At 54.0% G+C, this 8,045-nt stretch overlaps 1 long non-coding RNA gene across 1 annotated transcript; it reads left to right on the plus strand.

The window, feature by feature from the left end:
* Positions 1-2,360: 2,360 nt before the first annotated feature.
* Positions 2,361-5,563, plus strand: LOC136794934 (uncharacterized). Its single transcript, XR_010842399.1, has 3 exons — positions 2,361-2,408; positions 5,226-5,313; positions 5,524-5,563. It is a non-coding gene; the product is annotated as an uncharacterized lncRNA (long non-coding RNA).
* Positions 5,564-8,045: the final 2,482 nt, after the last annotated feature.

The following is an 8,045-nucleotide window of genomic DNA, read 5'->3' on the forward strand; positions in this document are numbered from 1 at the left end:
CTGTAGGTTCCCCTGTACCTTTTTTTCCTTGCCACTTTTCAATCTTGGCTTGAAGAAACCAGGTCATTTTTTCCTGTGGAGTTTCCCACAGCCTTCGTTTTGCTGACTAATGCCGAGGGTGTCGTGTACCATTTTGCCGTGTCACCTACATTTCCGAACCTCCAGTTGGCGGTGAGATCTGACCACATCCGAGCGTGATTGGTTTTGGCGCAAAACCCCACCTGGGAAGTGGTCTCGTCCCGTCTCTGACCTCCCCTACCCCTCTCCTCTTGCTTTTTGTGTTCCTGCGCCCGCCCTTGGCCTTGAGCGTCCTAGGCACTCTCCCTCCGCAGGGCCGTTGCATGGCTGCACCACCTGCTTCTCGCCTCCTTCGAGTCTTGGCTCAAATGTTCTCTTCTTGACGAGCGCTGCCCTGGCCGCCGACTGACCGCATGTATCCTCCGACCAGCACTGCTGGTCACAGAACAGTGCCCGACACGTGGTGCGGTCCACATGTATGCATCAGATGAATCAAAGAAAGGGGACAACTCTTCCTCCGGTCTTACTCTACCCACGAGGCCAATGGCGATCTCAGCGAACGCGTATTGAGGGCCCCCTCTGTACCAGGTATGCTGTGTGCTGAATGCGGAGCTTATTTCAATGTCACAACAACGTAAGGTAGGTCCTATCATCATCAGCCTCCTTCCACAACCAAGTGTCGTGGGCGTGAAGATGCCCAGGTCCTCCAAGGAAAGGCTGGTCGCTCTAGCAGTGGGGAGTGCAGTCAGCAGAGAGCCTCCAGCCGTCAGCTTCTAGTTCAACGTCATGTGTCCCATGGGCCGTCCACAGTGATAATGGATCCCAGCAGGAGTACAAAAGCCTGGCCACCAAGGGACGGCTCTGATGGACCACATATGCTTCTGATGTCCCCACGGGGCGGGGCTGAGGCTTTGCTGAAGTTCAGCATCTCTCTCTGCCCAAACTTGACTTCTCCAGTTCCCTCTCTGCAGGTGTCCGTTCTTAATAAATACCCTGCAAACCAGACTCCACCTCAGCATCTACATCCTGGAAACCCCAACTTGTGACACCAAGGAAACCAAAGCTCAGAGAGTGCGCTAACTTCCCCAAGGTCACACAGCAGTGCTGGTAGAGGAGGGATGTTACAGAGCTGTGGTCTCTCTGATGGGATGCGCCTTTTCTAGAAGTACCACTCGCCTCCCAGAGCCCTGAATTCGGGGCAGGACCATCCACACTGTGGTTCAGCTCTGTTCTGGGTTTCGGCTGTTTCGGTGAGGCAGCCTATCAACATGTCACGTGCTTCTATAGGAAACTGGATTCTTAGTCACAGATGGTGAACTGCATTGCTACTTAGAAAGACAAGTTGTCGATTTCCTGTCCAGCAACCAGGAAAAGGTTCACGGAGGGGTCAGAAGTGTGATGCCTTCCCGGAGCGTGGTGCTGGCTGGGGCAGCAGGGGTGGGAAGAGGGCCGGGCTGAGACCAGGGGTGGATGGACATGAGGAGGGCAGGGAGGGGCCCGTGGAGAGCCTGGACGGTGAGCAGAGGACTCAAGTGTTGTGCAACTGGGAATCTCTGAGCTTCTTATGGGGGCTGTACTACGATGAGAGTGATGCTTTAGCGAGATAAATGTGATGCAGGGGGTGGGCTGGAGGAGGGGAAGACTGGAGCCGGGGAGACAAGTGAGGCCGGGGGATCGGGGAGTGGTGACGTGGGCTTAGGGACATCGGAGATGCAGAGACAGGGACCGAGCAAAGAGACACTATCACAGGAAAAACGACAGGGCTGGGGGAGGGGGTGAAGAAGGAAGAAGCAAGTTAAAGAGGGATTCCTGCCATTGAACTTGGAAAAGTGTTTAATTCTACGAGTAATGGAAGAGATCAACACAGCCAGCAGATTCCCTTTTCACCTATCAGCGTGGCGTTCGCGGTGTCTCCATGAGAGTACCCGGGGTATTTTAGGGTTTGTGGAAATAGATGTTCTTACAGTCTCTGATGGGAACAAGGCAACCATTTCAGAGTTCTAACAAAAAACCTTAAAAACAGGGGTCTTTGATTTCCTCATTTCAGTAAATTAACGTATGGGGAGTGGAAAAAAAAGATGAAAGGGATCCAGTGGGAGTCCCGTGAGTCCCTGCTTTTGTCCGTGGAGCTCTGGGGGCCTCAGGACCATAATAAGCCTCATCCTATCTCCTGGCCCCCGGGGGCGGGTCTCTACCCTGTGTCCCATAGCACTGGTTACTTACTTTTTTTGTAACCACTGGCGTCACTTTGTGATCTGCTTATGTTTTGTTCTTCCCCTCTAGACTTTGGAGTCCTCAGGTCAGGGGCTGTGTCATGACTTTGTGTGTTTCTCTCATGACCTTGTGTGTCCCTCTCGCCTCGCACGGAGAAGGCATAGATCACATACTTGGTGAGTGAGTGACTGAAGGTTAAGTCGTGAGCAATGGCTTATCTTCAAGACTGGCTTCCAGAACTTAGCAGCACCTGCAGGCGACAGGTGTGCGTGCGTGTGTGTGTGTGCGTGCGTGTGTGTGTGTGTGTGTGTGTGTGTGTGTGTGTGTGTACAGGGCAGGGAGGCGATTGTCACACAGCTTTACTACTGTCCTAGTGACTCCTAGAACAGCAAGTTTCCGGTTGCTTTGTTCATCTACGGGGTGCAGCCCACAGGGCTTTTCTCCACTTTTCCTTAAGAACTACAGGCATACTGAGTTTTACCGTGATTTACAGCTATTGCGTTTTAAACAAATTGAAGGTGTGTGGCAACCCTGTGTTGCTTTTTTTTTTAAAGCAAAAAAGTATATTAAATTAAGGTACGTACATTGTTTTTCTGGACCTAATGCTATTGGACACTGAATAGACTACAGTAGAGCACAGACATAACTTACATGCACTGGGAAACCAAAACACGCGTGTGACTTGCTTTGTTATGTGGTGTGGAACCTGGAACCCAGGCCGTGGCATCTCCGAGGTCTGCCGGTGTGTGTGTGTCCTTCCGGTGCTGTGTCTGGCTTCTGCCCTGGGTCCAGGTGGAAGTCCCTTCCAGCTCATTTGCCGCAGAAGGAAAAAGAGCCCTTTAGAGCCTCCGTCCGGGGCAGCCATTTCCCAGGTGGGACCTAACCAAACCTTTCTTCTTTCTTTGGGCTCCTCTTTGCTCTGTTGTTTCATGGAAGCTGGAGGTCCCTTGAAGAATCCTCCCTTGTTTACCTACTAGCGATGAACCCTTAACAACAAACCACATTTTCCAGAGTCCTCCAGCGTTGAGCCGAGAGTCTGAAGGCTGTGGTGACAGCCGCAGAGGTGGTGGGAGAGGTTATCTGGCTGAGTGTGGGCAGGTGTCCCCCTGCGGAGGACGCAGAGGCTGGCGGTGGGGACCACTGGTTCGTGACTGGCTCGGGAGGAGAGCAGGGCAGGGTGATAGCTGGAAGGAGGACGAGATCGAGGGGAGATTTCTCGTCCAGAAGACGGCGTCGTGCACGTGCAAAGCCCAAAATCCGCGTCTGTGAATATTTACTGGACCCTGGTCGAGGGAGAGCCACAGGGCACGATGCTAGGATCCCAAGGTTAGGGGGTGGGGACGTGAAGGGGGGCTCAGCGGATAAAGTGAGGGCAGGGCGTGAGCAGAGGGGCACGAGGCACAGCTCTGGAGAGGGAGGGAAGGCTCGCGGGGTGACAGCAAATTTCCCCGTGAGAGGATAGAATCCATGTTACGGAGCCTCCGTGTGGCTGGTGGGTTCCGTGTGCCTCCCCTGGGGCCCCGTTAGAGTCACCTGGGGAATTGAAAATATACTGATTTGGGCTCTTTTCCAAAAGAATCTAGTGTAATTGGCCTGGGGTTTTGGCCCAGATGATTCTAATGTGCCAGCTGGTTAGGAATGACTGCTTCAGACTTTGGAAAGGGGGTGGTCCTTCTCCTGGAGGGCGGGGAGGAGAAGGCTGATGGGACTTGAGGGTCGTAATCTGTTTATCATATACGTTCCTAGTTCCTTCGATCACACTTCTCCGTCTCTAAGTGCAGACGAATCCCCTGGGGGTCTTGCTGAAACGCAGATTCTGATTCGGTAGGGCTGGGTGGGTCCTGAGACTCTGCATTTCCCACACACTCCCATGGGGTACCACTGCTGCTGGACCCCACTTGGGTTAGCAAGGCTTGAAGTTGACAGAGGGTTTTGCCTTGATCCTCTTGTTTTGCGTCTGACTTACACTAGGGCCTGTAGGACATAGGTCTTGCCATCCTGATGATACAGGTGAGGAAAGGAGATCAGAGAAGGGCAGGAAGAGGGGCGGAGGGTGGCCCCGGGCAGCCACGTCTGGTGAGCGGGTACCTTACATCCGCTGCCCGCTGAACCCATGTCCTCAGATCACACACAGGAGGCGGGGAGCTGCGGTCTTCGGACTACAGGTGTGGAGCCCCTTGTTCTGCACCCCAGGAGCCTTCACCAGGACACGAGAGGACATTATTGAAAGGGAGAGTGAGTAGGGATGGGAGCTTAGGGAGAAAGAAAAGCCTCTGGAGGTGCTGTTGTGGGAATCAAGGGACTTCCCTGGCGGTCCGGTCGTTAGGATTCTGCGCTTTCGCTGCCGAGGGCGTGGGTTCGATCCCTGGTCGGGGACTAAGATCTCGCAAGCTGCACGGCGCGGCGCCCCCCACAATGGAGATGCTGTTATGGGAATCGGACAGTGCAGAGAGGCTGAGCCGGGGTCAGAGCAAACTTGTTGGCCTTTATGAGTCAGCAGTGGGTCAGAACCTTCTGTTCCATTAAGGGGATGTCTCCATCCGCGCCCTGAGTGGAGACCAAGAAAGCACATGGGTGGACTCGTGCAGTCTGGGTGATGATCTAGGACGGTTGTTATGAAACTTGAACCTGTATCAGAATCACCTGGAGGGCTTGTTAAACACAGAGCTGGGCCCCACCCGGGGAATTTCTGACTCAGGAGGCCGGGGAGGGCCTGAGAATAGGCATCTACAACAAGTCCCCAGGTGAGGCTAACGCTGCTGGTCTGGGGACCCCACTTTGAGAACCACTGGCCACAGGTGCCCTGAAGGACAGTGAGGTCAGTTACAGCCAGAGCGGCCTGTTGATCCGGGTGCCTTTTAGTGATGAGGTCCAGGCTGGGGAAGTTTAAAAGAGGGCAGAGTTGACGGTTTGCTGGATTTATAACCACTCGACGTGGTATAAATTGGCCACGTTTCATGCCATGTCCCCATGCCCTCCTGTGGCATCCGTAGGGCGTGGAGGAAGTTGCTGCCTCTCCGAGTAATGGTGGTGACCCGGGGGAAGTCAGACTTTTCAGAGGAAAGTTCGGCTTCTGCAAAGGTGAAGAAAAGGAGGGATGCACTGAGAAACAAGGCTTGGGCGTTTGCCCCGACGGAGCAGGAGTTACCATCAAAGGGAGCAGCGGGTGGCGTGCCTTGAGGGTCTGAGGGGCAGGACGGGAGCCCCAGAAGGTGGGGCTGGGCGGCGGGCCAGGGGCGCTGGCGGGGGGATGGTCATTCGTCACCCAGGTGCTGCTACCTCCTCTGGCAGGTGTGGCTGCTCTTCCGACCAACATGCCCTCCCGTCACCTCACTGGACGCTCCTGGCATCCCTGCCAGCGTGCGGAGCAGGTATGGTCACTCGCAGCTCATGGAGGAGGAAATAACCACAGGGAAGTTTCTGTCACTTGCCAGAAGAGGCGAAGACAGCCAGAACTCAGGTCTTCCTGTTCTGGGGCCTGTGGTGGTGCTGGGAGCTGGTGAGGGCCGCAGGCTGCTGTAGTCTGAGCACAGGCCTGGGGCTGACTCAGTGGACACAGCGGGAAGCGAGGCCCAGTCGTGGCTCAGGGAGGGACCCCGGTCCCTGGGAGGGACGCTTGCTGAGTTAGTTTGGTTATTTCAGGTGGTGGAGAGCGGAGACTGAGGTCGGTTGCTGCAGGCGATGGGGGTGTGGTGGAGGGACACCCAGAGGCGGGGTTTTGGGGGAGGTGGGAGACGCTTCCGGAGGCCTCTTGGGGAACGGGAAGGTTGTTCAAGGTTGAGTGTTACCCCAGCGACCGGCTGTTCTCCCCTCAGAGATGGTGACTTCCCCCCATCGTGGCACTTCCGCTGTCTCCCCGCTGCTCTCCTGCTGCTTCAAACTCTCTTCTCTCCGCCGTCTCGTGACTCCTGCTTTCTGCAGGCTCTCTGTTTCCTGTTACCATCTACTCCCTGTTGATCCCCTCGGTGTGTGTTATATTCAGAAATCCTTAACAGTAAAGACCGAGTTTGCGGATTGGCCTGGCGATGGGGTCACAGTGCCTTCTCGGGCTGGTCTCTAGGCGGCTACTTTGGGGTAGGGCCTGACACCTGGTCCGGTAAGCCGAGGCCAGCGTGGCAGGGCGAGATGGTGCAGGGCAGATGCCAGAGCTGCCCGTGGGCGGGGCAGGCCCTCGAGCAGCGCGCCCCATACGTCGCACAAGCAAAGCAGAGCCCTGTTCCAGGGGGATCGGAGAAGAACTGGGACGCGAGGCAGAGTTCCAGAAATTCCAGGATTTCCAGACAAGGGCAATGAGAGAAGATTTCATTTCCTCGAACTGAAATATTGGGCAGGGGCGTGGTGTCTGGAGAAACCTCCCGAGACCACAGGTGGGTGAAATAGTGGACAGAGTCGGAATGAGGTCAAGGAAGATGCTGGTAAGTATCAGAGGGTTGGGTTAACGGTCCATAAACCCCTCCTGCCTGGGGTCGGTCCTGATTCTGGACACTAAAGCCGGACTGGGTTCACGAGCTTCAGCAGTGGGAAAGGAGGGCTTGGGTCAGTGACGGACTTACCAAGGCCAAGGGCACAAGCGCAGATGGGCCCACGTGCAGGAGACCACGAAAACGCCACGTCTACGTGGAAGAGGGGAGGCTTTACATGTAACACACGCTGTCGGGACCTGTTCTCAAATGAAGAGAATTCTGTTCTCATTTGTAAACTCCTAAGTGCTAGCAAAAGCACCTAATCCGTGAACACTTGTTTTTCTTTTTTTTTGGCCAAACCGTGAGGCCTGCAGGATCTTGGTTCCTTGACCAGGGTTCGCACCTGGACCCCCAGCAGTGAAAGCACTGAGTTCTAACCACTGGATCGCCAGGGAATTCCCAACGTATTTTTAAAATTTCATTTATTTTTTATTTTTTAAACATTTTATTGAAGTATAGTTGATTTACAATGTTGTGTTAATTTCTTCTGTACAGCAAAGTGATTCAGTTAGACATATACATATATATACATTCTTTTCAACATTCTTTCCCATGATGGTTTATCGGAGGATATTGAATAGAGTTCCCCATGCTACATACTAGGACCTTGTTGTTTATCCATTCTCTGTATCATAGTTGACACCTGCTAATCCCCAACCCCCCCTCCAGCCCTTCCCCACCGGCAACCACAAGTCTGTTCTCTATGTCTGTGAGTCTCTTTTTGGTTTGTAGATAATGTTGATTTGTGTCATATGTTAGATTCCACATGTCAGTGATATCATATGGTCCTCTCTTTTTGACTTAGCTTAGTATGACAGTCTCTAGGTCCACCCACGTTGCTGCAAATGGCATTACTTCATCCTTTTTGATGGCTGAGTAGTATTGTGAACATATTTCTAAGCAGATTCCTAGCCAAGGGGTTAAACTAGGTGTCACAGTCAGAAGCGCAGGATAGTGGCCTTAGGAGGGGGCGGCAGTGGGTGGTGAGTCCCCTGCGAACGTTCCACAGGGGCTCAGGCGTCGCTGGCTCTCTCCTGCTCGGGGGCTGTGAGCATTGGCTTGCGGTGGAGGTAGGGGTTGGACCCATGGGCTTTGGGGACCCTCCTCCCTCTGATGCTGTTTGGCTTCGAGGCCCTGGATTCTGTCTTTGCCAGGTCTGCCGTTCAAAGGGCCGCCCCATCCCCTCCTTCCAGGAGCAGGAGGGGCCTTCAAAGCCAGTCCTGTTGACTTCCCTGCTGTCCCACAGGTAAATGGCGACTCATTCAGGATGCACAGTTCTCTGAATGAAACACAATTTGAAGCAAACACAAAGTGAATAGGGTATATGTGTATGTTATAGCTATTTCTCAT

Source organism: Kogia breviceps, chromosome 10 (assembly GCF_026419965.1).
Source record: "Kogia breviceps isolate mKogBre1 chromosome 10, mKogBre1 haplotype 1, whole genome shotgun sequence".
Taxonomy (NCBI): Eukaryota; Metazoa; Chordata; class Mammalia; order Artiodactyla; family Physeteridae; genus Kogia; species Kogia breviceps.